This window comes from Neophocaena asiaeorientalis, unplaced genomic scaffold (genome assembly GCF_003031525.2).
Source record: "Neophocaena asiaeorientalis asiaeorientalis breed wild unplaced genomic scaffold, Neophocaena_asiaeorientalis_V1.1 scaffold75, whole genome shotgun sequence".
NCBI lineage: Eukaryota > Metazoa > Chordata > Mammalia > Artiodactyla > Phocoenidae > Neophocaena > Neophocaena asiaeorientalis.
In genome coordinates this window covers 625,610-635,564 of record NW_020172719.1, presented here as the reverse complement: position 1 = coordinate 635,564, position 9,955 = coordinate 625,610, and the positions used below count along the sequence as shown (strand labels likewise).

Genomic DNA, 9,955 nt, shown 5'->3' with positions numbered 1-9,955 from the left:
CGGGCCCAGGTGAGACGGCGGGGAGGCGGGGGCAGGGCCTCGCGCGCCCGGGGAAGGCTCATTTCCCTCCCCCACCCGCTCCACGCCTGACGGCAGCTCGCACCTACCCAACGGATGCAGACGTGCTCGGGCGGCCAACGTCCGCATGGGGCCCGGGCTGCGCTCGACCCCGGGGAGCGCGTGGACCCAGCGCACGCGGTGTGCACCAGCCTCTGACACACACCGGACCGAACCCCAGAGGCCCAGGCAGCGGGAACACAGCTTTGGTGCACACGCACGAACATAAACGAACCTCTCGTGCGCGCCCAGGGGCTCGCCGCTACGGGCCAGCACGCCTCCCCCCTCCCCCGCATGCACACAGTAGGCTCTCGCATCCGGTGGACACAGCACACATGACCACGACGACCACAGTCGACCCGATCCATTACCCACTGTCCCTTAACCTCCCTGCCCCTTAACCGCCACGCAGCCGGCCAAGTGCCCGCGCATTCGCGCCGTACCTGCGGCACCTCCGCAGCCCTCGGCTCCAGACCCGCACGCGTCCCCGCCTATCACGCAGAGCGGCTCGCTAAGCTGCCCAGGGAAGGCGCCCGGGGGTCGGCGTCCACGCCAGCTCAGCCGCCGCAGCGCCGCGCACGCCAGCGCTTCCCGTTTCCCGGGCTCCAAGCTCCACGGGCCGCCGACCTGGGGCACTGGTTCGCCCGCTCGTGACCCGCACACCCCCAGCCGCTCTGCCAGACAGGCCGGCGACCACACACGCACCTGAAGGGACAGGTCGCACTAGCTTGGGGAGGTGAGCGCTCAGGTGCCACCGCGATCAGAACGGCTGCTGCAGCTCCCGGCTCTCAGACGCCGCTCGGCTGCCTCTCATTACAGCATTTTACACCCCGCACTCCACACACACCCCACGGGCGCACGGCAGCGTCTTTCCTCCCCCTCCCTCGCCCGGAGGAGGAAGTCCTAGTAAATGAAGTCAGTGTGGAAGGGAGGGAACCGAGGAGGAAGGGAGAGAGTTCGGGGTGGAAAGAGCCCCCTCCAGGCGCTCACACACCGGTGTTTGCTGTGTCTGGCACACTCCCGGAGTCCACAGCCCGGTCTGCTCCGCAACGTGCCCGGGAAGGGGCAGAGAGGAGGGGGCGAAACATTTCTAATCGGTGCAGGTTCTTATTACAGCAGCAGCGTAGACATGTGACCACGAAAAGAAAAGCCCTGTCTTTATTTTTTTGCTGTCATTCTCTGGAGATTTCGGGGTGTGGGTAGGAGGGGTGGGGGCCTGATCCTCCCCGGTCCCCGGCAGCCCTTGCCCCATTGTTTTCTCATACTGCCACAATTAAGAAAACATTTGCTTAACGTACCCAGCCGCTAACTTCATAAAATAAATAGTCAGGGACTGGACTTCCTCTGGTTTGCTTGAAATGGCTTCATGTTGCTTGCCTTCTGGCTGTTCTCAGACCTCAGTCATCATTAGGGGTTCCTGCTATAGGGCTTTCCCTGGGAAACGGCTCTGCTGAGATGGAATGATAACGAAAACAAATACCAGCTTACATTAATGCTGGGGGGAAATGCTTTGCAGTTTTCAAACTGTTTTCCCATGTATTACCTCATCCAATTATATGGGGTCACAGCCTGTTATCTCATTGGATCTTAGCCCCGAGATGGGGAGCAGGACAGGTATAGATAGTTCCACTTTACAGTGAGATTAGCTGTACCTAAACCGCGGCGAGGCATTGCCTGAACCCGAGCCACGGTCTTGCGGCCCCCTGTGAAATACACTCTCCTGCTGTCCACACAGGGCCAACGGAGATAGGATGACCCAGGTGACAAGTTGACCCAAGCATAACCACGCCTGTTCCCCTGGTTCCCAGATTAAAGCGCACAAATTAAAGCTCGGGAAGGTTCCCAGTCTTCCCAGAGACATTTTTACTTAGACTCCATTTTAGTTAATCAATGGTCTCAGACTAGGGGAAAAAATTCCTGAGAAAGATCCTAAAGAGGAGGTTTTCATCCTGCCACATGAAGACGTGGAATGAGGAAAGGGTGCGGACTGCTGGGGCAGATTTCGGGAAGTGTGACAACAGAGGAGGGGCTTTGGATTTGAACAAACCTGAATTTGAATCAAACCCCACCTCTGTCAGTTATGAAGTTATAACATGCCCAAAGTTATAACTTTGGGCATGTTATCAAGCCCAGTTTTCTCATCTGTAAAACAGAGACAATTCTTAATTTAAAGAGCAGTTGCAGGGACTGAAGACCAGACAGAATATCTGGTGAACATTCACATCTCTCCCCTTCTCTCTACCTCCCTTAAACCCAGTCTTGCTGGGGCACCATATAAACAGACAGCCACCGTAATCATGGAGGGATAGGAAAATGATTTGTCTAGATAATGCAAATGAGTAATGATAACAGTCACCATGCAACTGCGCATTTATAAAACGGCTCTGGGGTTTACAAAGTGTCCCCACATATCATTATCTCATTTGATCTGTATGACAGCTCTGCCATTTGCGTACTGCAAAATGATTTCCATCTGGGGTCAGGGTGGAGGTCCTAAAGCTGCCTCTTTAATTTCCATCACTGCTTAGAGCGAGCCTTACTCTGCAGATAAATCATGGGGACAGAGGGCCTTTCCTCATGGATGTGGCCAGTCTTCAACCTTTCCAAGGATTAATCTCGCTGCTTCCCTTACATCAGCATTAGTGTGACTTCTCCCTGGCCACATCTAACCAGGGTGGTTTCAGTCTGAACGTCTTGATCAAGCAGATGAGAGACACGCTCAAGCTACCATAAGAAAAGGAAGGTATGCTGTCAAGACAGAAGTGCGCTGGAGGTGGAATGTGTCAGACACGGACTGTCCACACAAGGGAATGTAAACAGCAGCCTAAACGAGCGACTTCCACAGAGGCCTGCAGCAATAGAGGGGAATCTTGACAATAGTGAGTGAAAAAAGCAAGTCCCCAAAGATTACGCACAGCATAACATCCTGTTTGTGATGTTACAAATACCACGAAAAATAATTGTGGTGGTACATGCACCTGCAATAAAACTATGTAAAAAAGAAGGGAAGGGTGATGAGAGAACTCAGAATGATGGTTACCTGGGGAGGGGAACTGCACGGGGTGGGTGGCAGGGAACCATTGGTTAGATGTAGGTCATTGTCAAAGTCTTAGTTTTCGGTTGATGGGTTCACGGGTTCACTATTAAAATTAACTACTTAGGGCTTCCCTGGTGGCGCAGTGGTTGAGAGTCCGCCTGCCGATGCAGGGGACATGGGTTCGTGCCCCGGTCCGGGAAGATCCCACATGCCGCGGAGCGGCTGGGCCCGTGAGCCATGGCCGCTGAGCCTGCGCGTCCGGAGCCTGTGCTCCGCAACGGGAGAGGCCACAACAGTGAGAGGCCCGCGTACCGCAAAAAAATAATAATAAATAAAATTAACTACTTAAGTGATAGTTGCACAGCAATGTGGATGCCACTGAACTACACACTTAAAATGGTTAAAATAGTAAATTTTATGCTATGTATATTTTACCATAATAAAAAATATATTTAAGGAGGTAAAAGAAAAAATTGGGCAAACTTCTAAATTGAAAAACAAACAAACAAAAAAACTACTTTAAGTAAGTAACTAAAATGATAATAAGGAAGGCTGTGCATGGACCACTGATAAGAATGTGTTTCAAAGCAAGGATTTTATAAGTGCATCAGAAGTTTATTTAAAATAAATAAAAATAATCAAGAAGGTGAGTGAGTGGAGCTAGAGAAGAAACAAGATGGACCCTGAGTCGATCACGGTTGAAGCGGAGGGATGGGTATGGGGGCCGGGGGTTATACTATTCCGTCTACTCTTTTTTTTTTTTTTAAGCCCGGCAGCATGTGGGATCCTGGTTCCCCGACCGACCCACCGGGGATGGAACCCGTGCCCCCTGCAGTGGAAGCCTGGACCGCCAGGGAAGTCGCTGTTCTGTCGAATCTTGCATAGATTTGAAATTTTCCATATTAATTAAAAGGGAAGAAAGTTCACGAAAAGGCGGCTCTGGGAACCACGGTTCTGCCTCCCCCACGGGCCACAGAGTCGTTACCCAGACTCCCTCTCCGTTTCTCTGTGCCTCCTCGCAGTTTAATTCTTCCTCATTTACCTACCAAGGAGCCTCCTCTTCACTTTGGCTCCCTTATTACTGCCCCTACTCCCCCTTTTGGCTTTTGCCCCCACCAGTAACTGACTCCTTTCATACCTTCATCATTCAAACTGCTCAGAGAGAAGATCTGATTCTTGTCTTTCTACCAATCCACAAAAATGGCCACAATCTGATTTACCTTGAAGTCCTGGGTCCACGATGGCCTGTAACGTCAAGCGTGGTCCAGTGATGAAAACTGAGAGCGGGGAGAGGCAGAATTACAGGGTGGACGCACAGCTGCCCCATCAAGACAGATAATAACTCACACATGGAAAAGCCCTCAGGAGTTCAATTAAGTGGGAAGAAGGTCTTTGCCTTTCCATTTGTTCCTTTCGATTTTTTAAGGCCTCCCCAGTTAGTACTGTAAAGACAGTTTTCTTTTCCACACCACATTCCCGATAAGTAGTTCACTTTTCAGGGTGTCTTCCCATGTCATACGCCATAGGGGTCATAAGGGAAACCCCAATGGCTGCCAATCTGAAATGGTCGCAGTGCACAGGGACTCTTATTGTTCTTCTAGATGCACTAACCTGTCTATGAAGAAAGTCTTTCTCTACCTGTATCCCTTTGCTTCTAACGTGCTCTTGTGAATCTCTCCTGTCTTCCTTTCTTGCTTTCTTCACTCCAACTCGTTCCACAGAGAGCACAGATGTAGGTTCTAGTTCACACTCAGTCAGCTTGCAGCCCTGGGGCTAAGCCTCCACTTCTGGGAGGAGCTTAGACCAGATCACTTTCGGCACACAGGTTTCATCTTGAGCACCAGCTGTGCTTCAGCTCCCTTAAGAAGGCCTCTGAAGCTATTGTTGAGGTTCAATGAAAAAAGAATGTCAAGATTGATTAGTAATGTCTGCTGTGGGTGGGGAATAGGAACTGCTGAATCAGATGTTTGCCATTTTTGATCTAGAAGAGCTCTACGAATACCTTCTAGCAATAACTTCTCTCTTTTCTCATAGAGAACAGGTGAATTTCTACTTTTCTGGGGGCCAAAGTAACTAGCGGGAAAACCCAAATGGTCTTATTTCAGTGAGAGAGTACAGAATAAGAAATAATCTAAAATAATGATACCTAACACTTAATGAGCACTTACCTACGGCCCAGGCACTAAGTGCTTTAAGATAATTAAGCCTCACAAGAGCCCTGTGAGATAGGGACTGTAAATACCCCTATGAAGCAAATAAAGAAACTGAAGCATTGAAAGGTTAAATAACTTGTCGAGGTCTTAAAGATAATAAGGGCACAACTAGAATTGAACACTGGCAGTCTGATTGTGGAGTCCACGTGTTTAGCCTGTCAGCCACAGCAGACAGCCCCTGGGAACTTGCTAGTAATGCACACTCTCAGGCCCACCCAGGCCTACTGAATTAGAATCTCAGGCTCACCCAGGCCCTACTGAATTAGAATCTCAGGCCCACCCAGGCCTACTGAATTAGAATCTCAGGCCCACCCAGGCCTACTGAATTAGAACCCAGATGATTCATACTCACATTATGTGTTCAGCACTGGTCCACATCATATTGCCTCCTAGAAGGGTATTAGCTGCCTTTGTTAAATGTTTACAGTACTCGTGAACTTTGCTAAACATTATGCCTGCAGAATTGCAGTGAATCCACATAAAAGTCCTAGAAGGGAAATCCTATAAGATCAATGGATTGATCAATGTCAACATCCTGGTCGTGATATAGTGCTATCGTTTTGCAAGATGTTACCGGTGGGGTAAAGGGTATATGGGATCTCTCTGTATTGTTTCTGACAATCGCATATGAATCTACGACAACCTCACAATTTAAAGCATAATTTAAAAATCCTATAATCTAAGTTTTATTTTTCCTACTTTTATTGTTGAGGAAACAGGAGCTTTAGAGAGGCTAAGTAAGCAGGCCCAGGGTAATTCAACTTAACAAATAAGTATGGAGGCCCTCCTGTGTGCAAGGAGGCTGGCTACAGCAGTGAACACATTGCCCTCATTGAGCTATCAGTCCTGGGTGGGCAGTCATAATTCAAACCCAGAGCTGCTTGCCAAGTCCTCTAGTGCCCAGATTTCAGAGATATGGTCACAGGATTACAACGTGGTAAATAACAGACCTGTGAATGGTTAAAACATTTGCAAAATTTCTAGGCAGATGTATATGAAGGCCTCTAACAGAGCCAGACCGGCAATAAGCACTCAATCCCCTTTCTTCTTTTCCGTCTCAGAGCGCAGAAGTGAGCCTCATCTCCACCATGACCCCACAGGGGTTTTACCCCCCACACACCTGGATGGAATCCCATGGTGGGGCCGCTGGAGTGGTAGTAACCTGAGCCTCGAGCCCCGTGCCGAATTCCACGGAGAGCCTTTGCTCCAGGGCTGTGTTCCAAGGGAACGCACCATCTGAAACCTGTCAAGGAGTCAGTGGTGAGCTTCTTTCTGAATGTCGGCTCTTTTCACAGCATGGATCTGAATGAGTCCCCTTAAGCAAGACCAGATTTATGGCCAGATCAACTGCTCAGATCTCGGGTCTCTACGTGATGTTTGACACTGGTCCAAAGACTGGCTTTGTCCTCACACAAGAAATTTTCCTTCGAATACTGTAAGGATGATTGCGCCCGGCAATCTTTCTTAGACACAGACTTCGGCGTGCTGCGGCGGGAGATAAGAAGAGCCATTTTCCGTAGAAAAGAATGTTGCAGATGCTGGATTCAAGGCTGGCTAGAGTTTGGCCACCGTTAACTACCTGCCTCTCAGATGGAGAATGGTTTGAGCTGGGGAACTCCACCAAAAATAAGCACGGGTTTTTCTTCTGAGGGTGGATGCACTCAGAGGACATCATCTCAGAGAGAAATTCTTCAAACCAAGATTGCCATGTCTCTCTTGGCTCCAATTGCTTCTTTGGCATTAACTCTTACAAGCATGTTCTGTACACAGGCAAGAAGAAAGTAAACAGGGAAGGAAGGAGATCAGCATACTGGGTGCCAACCACGTGCAAGGCACTGTGCTGTGCTGAGCATCCTCATTTAATGCGGTGTGATCCTGTGAGAGAGCACTGATGACCCCATTCAGCAGATGAGGAAATGGGGGCTCAGAGCAGGTAGAACATTTGACTTACTGCAACTACTTGAGCTGTGCCAAACCAGGATTCAAACCACCTGGCCTGACTCCTCATTCAGTAATCTTTCAACAGTATCACTCAGTTCACCCAGAAAAGACCCCTTTGATAATCCCTAAATAAATCACTGAATCTACACTCCTAGACCGACACTTCAATTCTGAAGGGAAATATCTCCTCCTGGTTTCCCATTCCCTGTGGGCTACCATGTGGAATTGGAATTTAGTAGGGTCTTAACATCATTTCTGACATTGTTTGTCAAAGGATGGAGAAGCCCTTGGCACATGAGAATGGCTGGGACTTCAGCATCAGACAGACCAGAGTTCAAACCTTGGTTCTACCATTTTCTAGCTGCATGACACCAGGCACAAACGTGGACCCTGCTCAAACTTTCATTTTCTCACTTATACAACAGGGATGATTCCCACTTAGAAAGGTGCTTATAAGACGAATACTGACAGACAGATACAGAGAGAGAAAGACAAATATTGTATGATCTCCCTTATATGTGGAATCTTAAAAAAAAGAAGAGGAAAGAAAGAAACCAAACTCATAAAAAAGAGATCAGATGTGTGGTTACCAGAGGTGGCGTGGGGAGGGGGAATGGGGTGAAGGTGGTCAAAAGGTACAGACTTCCAGTTATAAGGTACATGAGTACTAGAGATATAACCCACACAGCATGATCCATCTAATTAACAGTGCTGTATAGTGTATGTGAAAGCTGTCAGGAGAGTAAATCCTAAGACTTCTCATCCTGAGTCAGAAAAACACATTTTTTTTTCCTTTTTAAAAATCTATTTGAGATGATGGATGTTAACTAAACTTGTGGTAATTGTTTCACAATATAGGTAAGTCAAGTCATTCTGCTGTACACCTGAAACTTATTCAGTGCTGTATATCAATTATATCTCAGTAAAACTGGAAAAAAAGAAAAAAGGAAAAGAAAAAGCCCTAAGTGAAAAAAAAAAAGGTAGCGTTTTTAAAATTATTAAGTACTTTATAAAGTATTAAAATTCTTTAATGGCTTGTTTTTCTTCCACTTCATCATTCGTCTGATTGACCCTACAGCTGATTACTTAGGACAGCTTTAAAATCCAGGTCAACCTTGCTTAGACTGATGAATTTGTATTAGCTTGTATTTTTTTTAAAAAGTGTTTGTATACATTGGAACAGTCACATAATCAATAAAAGTGGGTCCCATTTCAAAGTCCAATGTGACCCCACCGCATGCCGCCCTGGAATACCCAGTAAGCAGACTGTGTTAGTATGTAAGACACCACAATGTACAAAACTTTTTGAAGAATTTGAGACATATTGATAAATAACTAGTTACCTTGGACAAACCACGTCTTCTTTACACTACAGTTACAGCTTCATATCCTTCTGAATCACACAGACAAGGAGGCATGATAACCTTTCCAGTGCTTACTGGAAGCACGGAAAGTGGGTTTGGGTCCAAAGTAGATAAGGTTTCTGTACAGAGAGAAAAAAGAAGGGCAAAGGTGTGTTTTTTTGTTTTTTCTTTCCATAGGGGGAGAGAGAGCTTCCCAAAGAATAGGAAGCTGATGGCCTGGGGTGGTAGGTGATGTCATTTCTGTACCTGGGAGGCTGCTTCAGAAGGGCTGCCCAGCCTGCCTTCCATCTGCCTCTCCCCAGCTCACTCCACCTCTCCAGCAACTCTGTGTGGATCCTGGGGTTGTGCTGTGAGGGTCCTTGATCTGATTAGGCCAATTCTTCCTCTCTCTCCCACCCCCCACCCCGCCACGCTTTTTCTCCCCTTCCCTCCCTTTCTTCCTTCGATCTAGAGCACCTTCTGTCTTACTGTTCTAGATATTGAAGATTCAACTGTCAATAACTCTGACAAGGTCCTGCTCCCGCGGAGCTAATGCTCTAATGGAGGGGCGCTGGGGAGGAGGTGGGAGAGACATGATTAGCCAGGAAACATGGTTTAAGTCATGTAAGTTAACTTAAAAGAGATCATTTAAGATCAATGAAGAAAATAAAACAGGGAATGAAATAGAGAATGACCCGTTGAGGCAGCAGAGTGGCATCAATCTGACAGTGTGATCAGGGAGGACTTCTATGAGGAGGTAACGTTTGAGTTGAGACCTGAATGATGACAGGGAACCAGTCGTGCCACGATCTGGGGGAAAGACTTCCAAGCAGAAGGGACAGCAAGTGCAAAGGCTCTGGGGCAGGAGCAAGTCTGCTGTGCTTGAAGAACTGAGTGAAGGCCAGGGTGGCTGGACCATAATAAACGGGGGAGAAGAGAGGATTGAGATAAAGCTGGGGCAGTGGACTGGCTATGGGAGGGAGTTCAGACTTTATTCTACAGGCAAAGGGAGGCTATTTGAGGGGGGGACACGATTTGGATTCTTTTCTTTTTTTTTTTTTTTGCGGTACGCGGGCCTCTCACTGTTGGGGCCCCTCCCACTGCGGAGCACAGGCCCCGGACGCGCAGGCTCAGCGGCCATGGCTCACGGGCCCAGCCGCTCCGCGGCATGTGGGATCTTCCCAGACCGGGGCACGAATCCGTGTCCCCTGCATCGGCAGGCGGACTCCCAACCACTGCGCCACCAGGGAAGCCCTGGATTCTTAAAAGTCTCTCTGATGGCTGCGTAGAGAATAGACTATTGGGGGTGGGGGGGTGGTCTTACTCCTTCCGGGCTGCTATAACACAAATACCATAGAGTGGGT

At 48.3% G+C, this 9,955-nt stretch overlaps 1 protein-coding gene across 1 annotated transcript in view; it reads right to left on the bottom strand.

Moving 5' to 3' along the window:
* Positions 1-4,750, bottom strand: part of VGLL4 (vestigial like family member 4) — a 157,002-nt gene extending 152,252 nt beyond the window's left edge. Inside the window, exon 1 of the mRNA XM_024740188.1 lies at positions 4,733-4,750. The gene's annotated coding sequence lies outside the window, so the exon portion shown is untranslated. The remainder of the gene's footprint in view (positions 1-4,732) is intronic.
* Between the last annotated feature and the right edge of the window lie 5,205 nt (positions 4,751-9,955).